The 11035-nt window shown below is 44.8% G+C and overlaps 1 non-coding gene across 1 annotated transcript; it reads left to right on the forward strand.

The window, feature by feature from the left end:
• Positions 1-9610: 9610 nt before the first annotated feature.
• On the forward strand, positions 9611-9702 carry trnar-ucu (transfer RNA arginine (anticodon UCU)). The gene is given in 2 exon segments: positions 9611-9647; positions 9667-9702. It is a non-coding gene; the product is annotated as a tRNA-Arg (tRNA).
• The last annotated feature ends 1333 nt before the right edge of the window (positions 9703-11035 follow it).

Here is an 11035-nt window from a genome sequence, read left to right on the forward strand (position 1 = left end):
ACACCATATGCCTTCTTAACAGCTCTATTAACCTGGGTGGCAACTTTCAGGGATTTATGTACCCGGACACCAAGATCTCTCTGCTCATCTACACTACCAAGAATCTTCCCATTAGCCCAGTATTCTGCAATCCTGTTACTCCTTCCGAAGTGAATCACCTCACACTTTGCCGCATTAAACTCCATTTGCCATCTCTCAGCCCAGCTCTGCAGCCTATCTATGTCCCTCTGTAACGTACAACATCCTTTGGCACTATCCACAACTCCACCGACCTTCGTGCCATCCGCAACTTTACTAACCCACCCTTCTACACCCACATCCAGGTCATTCATAAAAATGACAAACAGCAGTGGCCCCAAAACAGATCCTTGCGGTACACCAATAGAAACTATACTCCAGGATGAACATTTCCCATCAACCACCACCCTCTGTCTTCTTTCAGCTAGCCAATTTCTGATCCAAAGCACTAATTCACCTTCAATCCCATACTTCCGTATTTTCTGCAATAGCCCACCGTGGGGAACTTTACCAAACGCCTTACTGAAATCCATATAGACCACATACACAGCTTTACCCTCATCCACCTGTTTGGTCACCTTGTCAAAAAACTCAATAAGGTTTGTGAGGCACGACCTACCCTTCACAAAACCGTGCTGACTATCTCTAATGAACTTATTCTTTTCAAGATGATTATAAATCCTATCTCTTATAACCTTTTCCAACATTTTACCCAGAACCGAAGTAAGGCTCACAGGTCTATAATTACCAGGGCTGTCTCTACTCCCCTTCTTGAACAAGGGGACAACATTTGCTATCCTCCAGTCTTCCGGCACTATTCCTGTCGACAATGACGACATAAAAATCAAGGACAAAGTCTCTGCAATCTCCTCCCTGGCTTCCCAGAGAATCCTAGGATAAATCCCATCTGGCCCAGGGGACTTATCTATTTTCACACTTTCCAAAATTGCTAACACCTCTTCTTTGTGAACCTCAATCCCATCTAGCCTAGTAGTCTGTATCTCAGTATTTTCCTCGACAACATTTTCTTTCTCCACTGTAAATACTGACGAAAAATATTCATTTAACACTTCCCCTATCTCCTCCGATTCCACACACAACTTCCCACTACTATCCTTGTTTGGCCCTAACCTATCTCTAGTCATTCTTTTATTCCTGATATACCTATAGAAAGCCTGAGGGTTTTCTGTGATCCTATCCGCCAATGACTTCTCGTGTCCTCTCCTTGCTCTTCTTCTATCTCCCTTTAGATCCTTCCTGGCTAGCTTGTAACTCTCAAGCGCCCGAACTGAGCCTTCACGTCTCATCCTAACATAAGCCTTCTTCTTCCTCTTGACAAGCTCTTCAACTTCTTTAGTAAACCACAGCTCCCTCGCTCGACAACTTCCTCCCTGCCTGACAGGTACATCCTTATCAAGGACACGCAGTAGCTGCTCCTTGAATAAGCTCCACATTTCGATTGTGCCCATCCCCTGCAGTTTCCTTCCCCATCCTACACATCCTAAATCTTGCCTAATCGCATCATAATTTCCTTTCCCCCAGTTATAATTCTTGCCCTGCGGGAAATGCCTGTCCCTGCCCATCGCTAAGGTAAACCTAACCGAATTGTGATCACTATCACCAAAGTGCTCACCAACTTCTAAATCTAACACCTGGCCGGGTTCATTACCCAGTACCAAATCCAATGTGGCATCGCCCCTGGTTGGCCTGTCTACATACTGTGTCAGAAAACCCTCCTGCACACACTGGACAAAAACAGACCCATCTAAAGTACTCGAACTATAGTATTTCCAGTCAATATTTGGAAAGTTAAAGTCCCCCATAACCACTACCCTGTTACTCTCGCTCCTGTCAAGAATCATCTTTGCTATCCTTTCCTCTACATCTCTGGAACTATTTGGAGGTCTATAGAAAACTCCCAACAGGGTGACCTCACCTCTCCTGTTTCTAACCTCGGCCCAGACTACCTCTGTCGACGAGTCCTCAAACGTCCTTTCTGCCGCTGTAATACTTTCCTTGATTAACAATGCCACACCCCCCCCCCGCCCTCTTTTACCCTCTTCTCTGTTCTTAGTGAAACATCTAAATCCCGGAACCCGCAACATCCATTCCAGTCCCTGCTCTACCCATGTCTCTGAAATGGCCACTACATCGAGATCCCAGGTACCAACCCATGCTGCAAACTCACCCACCTTATTCCGGATGCTCCTGGCGTTGAAGAAGACACCTTTTAAACCAAGCTCTTGCTTGCCAGTGCCCTCTTGTGTCCTTATAACCTTATCTCTGCCCTCACTACTCTCAACATCCTGCACACTGGAACTACAATTTAGGTTCCCATCCCCCTGCTGAATTAGTTTAAAACTCCCCCGAAGAGCACTAGCAAATCTCCCCCCCAGGATATTGGTACCCCTCTGGTTCAGGTGAAGACCATCCTGTTTGTAGAGGTCCCACCTACCCCAGAAAGAGCCCCAATTATCCAGGAAACCAAAACCCTCCCTCCTGCACCATCCCTGCAGCCACGTGTTCAACTCCTCTCTCTCCCTATTCCTCACTTCGCTAGCACGTGGCACGGGCAACAACCCAGAGATAACAACTCTGTTTGTTCTCGCTCTGCGCTTCCACCCTAGCTCCCTGAATTTCTGCCTTAAATCCCCATCTGTCTTCCTACCTATGTCGTTGGTGCCTATGTGTACCACGACTTGGGGCTGCTCCCCCTCCCCCTTGAGGATCCCAAAAACACGATCCGAGACATCACATACCCTGGCACCTGGGAGGCAACACACCAACCGTGAGTCTCTCTCGTTCCCACAAAACCTCCTATCTGTTCCCCTAACTATGGAGTCCCCAATGACTAATGCTCTGCTCCTCTTACCCCTTCCCTTCTGAGCAACAGGGACAGACTCTGCGCCAGAGACCTGTATCCCATTGCCTACCCCTGGTAAGTCGTCTCCCCCAACAGTATCCAAAACGGTATACCTGTTGTTGAGGGAAATGGCCACAGGGGATCCCTGCACTGCCTGCTCGTTCCCTCTCCTTCCCCTGACAGTAACCCATCTACCTTCTTCTTTTACCTGAGGTGTGACTGCCTCCCGATAACTCCTCTCAATAATCCCCTCCGTCTCCCGAATGATCCGAAGTTCCTCCAGCTCCAGCTCCAGTTCCCTAACGCGGTCCTCGAGGAGCTAGAGCTGGGTGCACTTCCTGCAGATGCAGTCAGCAGGGACACCCTTGGTGACCCTTACCTCCCACATTCTGCAGGAGAAACATTCAACTGCCTTAAACTCCATTCCCACTATTCTAAATACCCAAGTTTTTAACCAATCACACGATAAAACAAGAAGAGAAATAGAAAAAGCCTTACCTTACCTACACACAACCGAGTCCTTTTTTTTGGTAAGGGGAGGAGGGCGGGTGGGAGACACTACAAGAGTAGTGTCTCGGGTTCAGAAACAGCTCAAATATATAGGTTTCTACTTACCCAGCAGTCCCTGCTCCACCGAAACTCCCGATGAAATTGACTTCCCAGCTGTTCACTCTTCGCTCGCAATGCCTGTGCTCCTGGAAAAGCTGCACAACGAAAAGGTAAGAGAATTTACACAGCCCAAATATGTAGGTTTCTACTTACCCAGCAGTCCCTGCTCCACCGAAACTCCCGATGAAATTGACTTCCCAGCTGTTCACTCCTCTCTCGCAATGCCTGTGCTCCTGGAAAAGCTGCACAACGAAAAGGTAAGAGAATTTACACAGCCCAAATATGTAGGTTTCTACTTACCCAGCAGTCCCTGCTCCACCGAAACTCCCGATGAAATTGACTTCCCAGCTGTTCACTCCTCGCTCGCAATGCCTGTGCTCCTGGAAAAGCTGCACAACGAAAAGGTAAGAGAATTTACACAGCCCAAATATATAGGTTTCTACTTACCCAGCAGTCCCTGCTCCACCGAAACTCCCGATGAAATTGACTTCCCAGCTGTTCACTCCTCGCTCGCGAGAGTCCCGAATGAAAGAGAGCGTTTCTCATACTGTTGTTGAATTTCATTTCAAACACTCCTTGTACTCTCTGCTAATGAAGCCTAAAAAATGGAAAAACTAAATGGCGCTCAAACTCACAACCCTAAGATTAAAAGTCCCATGATCGACAGACTGAACTGAATATGTCACTTCTACTGTACCTCTGTTTGGATGGATGCAACTGTATGCTCCAATGCAAGGGCAGCTTTCAAATCCTCCCATGGGTCCACACGTCAGACTAAGTTCCATGTTGTAAACTCAAGCAAAGGAAATCTGCTCACTTCCAAAACTATCAGCAAATTGAAGCTGATTACGATCAACATCATCAGAGGTCAGAACTACCTGGTGAAAGAAGACACCCTGAAGAAGGATCCACAATTATTCAAAGGCATCGACAAAGTGAAAAACAAGAAAATTGATGAGTCAATCCAAGCTAAACAGAAACACTGAAGAATTCCATTCCAGACCAGAACACAATTAGAGGCATTTTTTTGTATTCAAAGCTGGGCATTAGTATTTAATAGTTGATATATAATTTTGAATATATTTGAATTTCTTTATTCATTTGGCACTGCTGAACATGAAGCAGTCTTAAATCATTTAATTTTTTTTTGTAAAATCTGACTTACCAGATTAAAATATTAGATCAAGGGAGAAATTTCAAAGATTACTGGACCAGTAATCCAGAGGCCTGAACTCTAGATCCAGTGACAGCCAGGACGTCAAGGCGGGAAACACTCTGCACTAGTCTGCAGTGAGCGATTCCATCGAAGGTAGAGCACAATCTCTTTAATATAAGAATGTATATTTTATAATAATTAATCACTCAAGACCTTCCTGGTCTCTGCATCTCAGCTGCTCTCTGGATAAACTTGCAGAAAATATTTCAACCTGTAAAGCAGTAGTCTAGGGAATGTATAATGATATTTTCTAGCCTTCGGGCAATATTTTAATCAATACAGTGTGGGACAACCTGTCTGGGCACAACTCCATGAGTTTCTCTTTAACCAGTGACCTAACAATCACTAACTTCTATGGTAACAATCTTCAGCTCATCACCTCCGGTACGTAGCTCTAATCTTAATGTACATTTAAACAACCTTTCAAGTCCAGTTCCAGTTTTTGTTGGTTACCTGCACAAGCTTAAAAAGTGAAAAACGGAAGCAAGTTTAACTGAACATTCTGGTGGTCAGTTCGGGCACGGGAAAAAAATGAAAGGACTCGGACCAGGTCGGATGTGGTGCTGTCAGGCTTGGGTCGGGTTTCATTTGCTGACCCGAGCAGGCCTTTAGTTACTGTTGCAACCTTATATTCCCACTTGACAATCTGTATATTTTGTTCATTTCAATTTTGTCGACAAGCTCTTTGAATCCAGTTCCCCGGTCCTCAAGCAGGCTCAGTTTGGAAATCGATTCCGCTTTCTGGAAGGCTGAAAGCAATCGATGACCTTAAACTAAAAATGGCAACAGAGAAGGGCTCGTCGGGGATTTGAACCCAGGACCTCTGACATATTAATCACTTATATACCCAAGGCGAGAATCATACCCCTAGACCAACAAGCCACCGTTAGCATGGCTTTTATTCGCTCCTGTGGAATTTCACTGGCACCCACAGCCGATCATGCATTTTTTTCAGATCAAAACAATATCCTACAAAGCTGAAATAAAAACAGAAAGTGCTGCAAATACTCAGCACCTCTGACAGCATCTGTGGAGAGAGAAACAGAGTTAACATTTCAGGGTTTTCACCTTTTGTTTGAGCCATCTTTTCAGACTGCTTCTGTCCATCCAATCTCACTTTTTACTCGATCCACATTCTAAAGGTGGTGCAGTGTTGAGCACTGCAGCTTCACAACTTCAATGACCCCGATTCAGTTCTGTATACTGCCTGTGTGGAGTTTGCAAGTTGTTTATGTGGGCTTCCACAAGGTACTCTGGTTTCCTCCCACAACGAAAGACTTGTGGGTTGATAGATAAATTGACTGTTGCAAATTGGCCCTAGGGTAGGTGATAGGAGAAATGTGGGGATGTGGTAGGGAATTCTGGGTCAACATAGGATTAGTATAAATGGGTGGTTGATGGTCAGTGCAGACTCAGTGGGCCAAAAGGCCTATATCAGTGCTGTATATCTCTATAACCATTCTCTAAGCAAATGCATTTTTCATGAATTCCTCATTTCTTTTATTAACGACAATTTTATATTTCCGGCCCTTGCTTCATACGATACCACAAGTGGAATCATGTTTCCATCAACCCGATCAAACCCCTTCACTATTTCCTCATATTGCAATGTTTCTTTCACCCTGACAGACTGTGGCGTTTCTGCTGCTTGATTGCAGTTCTTGCTTCCCGCCAGTAGATGTCACCTCACTCCAATATAGTGAAGTTTACAAATCTGAGAGAGACACAACAGGAAATAATTGTTCACATTATAGTGAATGTGTGGGATTCAGAAATACTAGGAGTGGAGACGAGTTATTATTGAATTTGTCAAACCAAACATATGTTATAATGTTGTGTTTAATCTGTCACTCTGTTGTCTTGATTCTGAGAGTAACATAGACTCATCGAGTCATTGGGTCATTTGTGGTATTTGCCCCATCGAGTACAGGCCAGCTCTCCATGGAGCAATCCAGTCAGTCCCACTCGTCTGCTCGATCCCCCTAGCCCTGTAAATTTATTTCCTTCAAATGCCCATCGAAATTCCTTTTGTAACCAACAATTGTCTCCACTTCCTCCGCCCTCGGGGGCAGCGAGTTACAGATCATTACCAATCACTGTGTAAAAAAGTTCTTCTGCACATTCCCCCTGCATCTCTTGTCCAAAACCTTCAATCTGAATCCCCTAGTCCTTGTACCAATATTAATGGGAACAATTTTTCTTTGCCAACTTATCTAAAACTGTCATAGCCTTCGACACCTCTATCAATTCTCCCCTCAATCTTCTTTGATACAGGCAGAAAAAACCCTGTTTTTCTAACCTAACCTTGAAACTAAAACCCTCCATCCCTGGAACTATTCTGGTAAATATCCTCTGCATCCTCTCAAGAATCCGCACTTCCTTTCTAAAGATTGGTAAGCAGATCTGAATGCAACACTCCAATTGGGGCCTAACCAGAGTTCAGCATAACAACCCTGCTTATGTACTCAATGTCTCTATTTATAAAGCCCAAGATCCCACATGCTTTGATAACCACTCTCGCAATATGTCTTGCCAACTTCAAAGAATGATGGACATGTACTCCAGGTCCCTCTATTCCAGCACACTCTTCAGAACTGTAGCATTGAGTACATATTGCCTCTCCCTATTCCTTCTGCGAAAATGCATCACCTCACACTTGTCACTATTAAATTCCATCTGCCAACTGTCTGCCCATCCTACTAGCCGATAACTATCCTGTTTCAGGCAGTTCATATCATCCTCACCGTTTGCCACTCCTCCAAGTTTGGTGTCATCGGCATATTTTGAGATTCTACTCGATATTCAAAGATCCAAGTCATTAATCTGTAGCAAAAAAAGCAATGGTTCTAGCACTGACCCTTGGGGAACACCACTGTCGACTATCCTCCGGTCTGGCAAAGAATCATTTCATAAGACTCGCTGATTTCTGTCCTTAAACCAATTTTCTATCCAATTGGACACTGACCCTCCTATACCAGCTGCTTTTCTTGGCTTGTATAAGTTGTTGATGCTTCTCTACTATAAAGGAGGGTGCTGAGAACACAAGCCTGGTACACGTGGAGCTTTGTATTTTCGGTCAGTTTGCTGTCGGTTCACACCCGTCTTCTCAACTTTGACATGACAGCTGCAGCATTGGCAATCCTGGTGCTGATTTCAGCATCAAGGGACAGATTGCTGGTGATTGCTGATCCAAGGTATGTGAAGCTGTTGACAACCTCCAAAGTGAGGTTGTCAATGTTGATGGAAAGTGGAGTCTCGACGTCCAAGTCTCCACGTCGTGCCAAGATGAACAGCTTGTCGTCAGCTCTGATATACAGGTGAACACCCCCATCTGAGTCACTGAAAGTGTACAATAGCAGCATGGAGACGAATACACCAATTATAAAGGATGTGATAACTGGACAGTTAGAAAATAATGATATGATTGGGCAGAGTCAACATAGATTTATGAAAAGGAAAACAGGTTTGAAAAAACCCGTTGAGTTTTTTGAGGATGTTACCTGAAGAACAGATAAAGGAGAACCAGTGGATGCTTTGGTAATGTCCCACACAGGAGGTGAGTAAACAAAATTAGAGCACATAGAATTGGGGATAATATACTGATATGTATTGAGAGTTGGTTAACAGACCGAAAACTGAGAGCAGGAATAACAGGTCCTCCTCAGGATGGCAGGCTGTTACTATTGGGGTACTGCAAGGATCAGTGTTGGAGCCACAACTGTTAACAACCGAAATAAATGATTTGGATGTCGGGATGAAATGTAATATTTCCAAGTTTGCAGATGACACAAAGCTAGGTGAAGTGTGAGCTGTGAGAAGGATGCAGAGAGGCTTCCAGGGAACCTGGAGAGGCTAAGTGAATGGGAAAGAACATGGCAGATGGAATATAATGTGAGTAAGTGTGAAGTTCTCCACTTTGGTGGAATAAACAGAAAGACAGAGTATTTCTTAAATGGTGAGAGGTTGGGAAGTGTTGATGTCCAAAGGGACCTGGGTGTCCTTGTTCATGAGACACTAAAAGCTCTTGTGCAGGTGCAGCAATCAATTAGGAAGGCAAATGGTATGTTGGCCTTCACACGAGGGGTCATGAGTACAGGAGTAAAGATGTCTTGTTGCAATTGTATAGAGCCTTGGTGAAACCGCGCTGGAGTATTGTGTATAGTTTGGTCTCCTCATCTAAGGAAGGATATACTTGCCATAGAGGGAGTGAAGCAGAGGGTCACCAGACTAATCCCTGGGATGGTGGGATTGTCTTATGAGGAAACTGGGCCTGCATTCCTTAAAGTTTCGAAGAATGAGAGGTGATCTCATTGAAACTGATAAAATTCTTACAGGGCGTGACAGTGTGGATGTAGATAGGATGTTTGCCCTGGTTGGTGAGTCTAAAATCAGGGGACCAAGTCTCAGAATAAGGAGTAGGCCATTTAAAACTGAGATCGAGTTGAATTTCTACACTCAGACGGTGGTGAATCATTGGAATTCTCTACCCCAGAGAGCTGTGGCAGTTCAATCATTGAGCATGTTCAAGACAGAAATTGTTAGAAATCTTGATACTCATGACATCAAGGGATATGGGGAGAGCACGGGAAAGGGGCGTTGAGGTAGATGATCAGCCATGATCGAATTGAATGGCAGAAAAGGCTCGACGGGCTGAATGGCCTACTCCTATGTTCCTCTGTTCCGAAGAGAGTTGGCGCCAGCACGCAGCCTTGCTTTACCCCACTGCTGATCTTGAAAGTGTCTGATGTTGCTCCATTGTAACTCATGGAACTGTGCATGTTCTCGTGGAAAGAAGAGATGATGCCCAAGAGTTCAGGAGGGCAGCCGAGTTTCCATCGCAGTTTGAAGAGTCCGTCTCTGCTGACAAGATCAAAGGCCTTGGTGATGTTTATTAAAGTATGTGCGGCTCTGTGGCGCAATGGATAGTGTGTTGGACTTCTGAATAATGATAAAAAAAGGCATTCAAAGGTTGTGGGTTCAAATCCCACCGGAGTCTGATTTTGGACCAGAGACAGAAGAGCACGACGGAACAGAGAGTTAACAAGTGTGTCAAAAGCACTGATTCAGAGACAGAGCGAGAGAGAGAGGCGCACAGCAGGAGCAGAGCTGGGGCAAAAAAATCAAAAAGTGACATCACAATGGAGAGTGAGAGCAGGGAAACAGAGAGCCGCTGGGGTGAGTTTGCAGGATTTGGTTATTGCTTCGGTGCAGTGGAAGGATCTGTTGAGCTGTGACATCACAGGCAAGCAGGTAGTTGATTGGTTTGGAAAAAGCTGCATGTTTGATGAGTATCTGGTAAGTGATTGAGGTCCATTTTCGTCCTAATGTTTAAAATAGTAAACAAACTCGTGGTAAGCTTAATAAAATATACAACAAAATAAACAATTGAATAAAATAATTAAGTAGTTAATTGAAACACGTTAAGGATGACAGGACAGGTGATGTGTCACAGCTGCAGCATGTGGGAGCTCCTGGATACCAGTGTGATCCAGGGCAAACACGTCTGCAGTAAGTGTTTGCGGCTCAAAGAGGGAGAAAAAAGGAACGTAGTGGTAGTTGGGGACAGAATAGTAAGGTGGATTGACTGTGTTCTCTGCAGCAAAGAGCAAGAGTCCAGACGGCTGAGTTGCCTGCCGGTGCCAGGATTCAGGACGTCTGCTCAGGGCTGGAGTGAAACATATAATGGGAGGGGGAGGATCCAGTTGTCGTGGTCCATGTCGGTACCAACGACATTGGCAGGACAAGGATAGAGGTTCTGCATAGTCAGTATGAGGAACTAGGCACCAAATTAAGTCGGAGAACCTCAAAGTTAATCATCTCTGGATTATTACCTGAGCCATGTGCAAATTGGCATAGGACAAATAAGATTAGAGAAAGTAATGTGCGGCTGAAAGACTGGTGTGGTTGTAGTGGGTTCTGGTTCGTGGGGCATTGGCACCAGTACTGGGGAAAGAGGTGGCTGTACCGTTGGGACGGTCTACACCTGAACCGTGCTGGTGCCGGTGTTCTAGCGAGCCACATAACGAGGGACGTAGAGACGGTTTTAAACTGAATAGTGGGGGCAAGGGATCAAATTTGGGAAGATATGGTGAATCAAGGAGGAGAGGCAAGGCAAGAGAGAAAGGTATAAATATGGGAAATGATAAAGAGACTGTGACAGGAAGGGACAGAGCAGACAAATCTAAGAGTAAATCAACAGATAAGGCTAGAGGTTACAAAAATAATAAAAGGACAAAACTAAGTGCTCTGTATCTGAATGCATGGAGCTTTCGAAACAAAACAGATGAACAGAGAGCACAAATAGAATAAATAAGTACGATCTGATAGTC

The sequence above is a fragment of the Heterodontus francisci genome, unplaced genomic scaffold (assembly GCF_036365525.1).
Source record: "Heterodontus francisci isolate sHetFra1 unplaced genomic scaffold, sHetFra1.hap1 HAP1_SCAFFOLD_278, whole genome shotgun sequence".
Lineage (NCBI taxonomy): Eukaryota > Metazoa > Chordata > Chondrichthyes > Heterodontiformes > Heterodontidae > Heterodontus > Heterodontus francisci.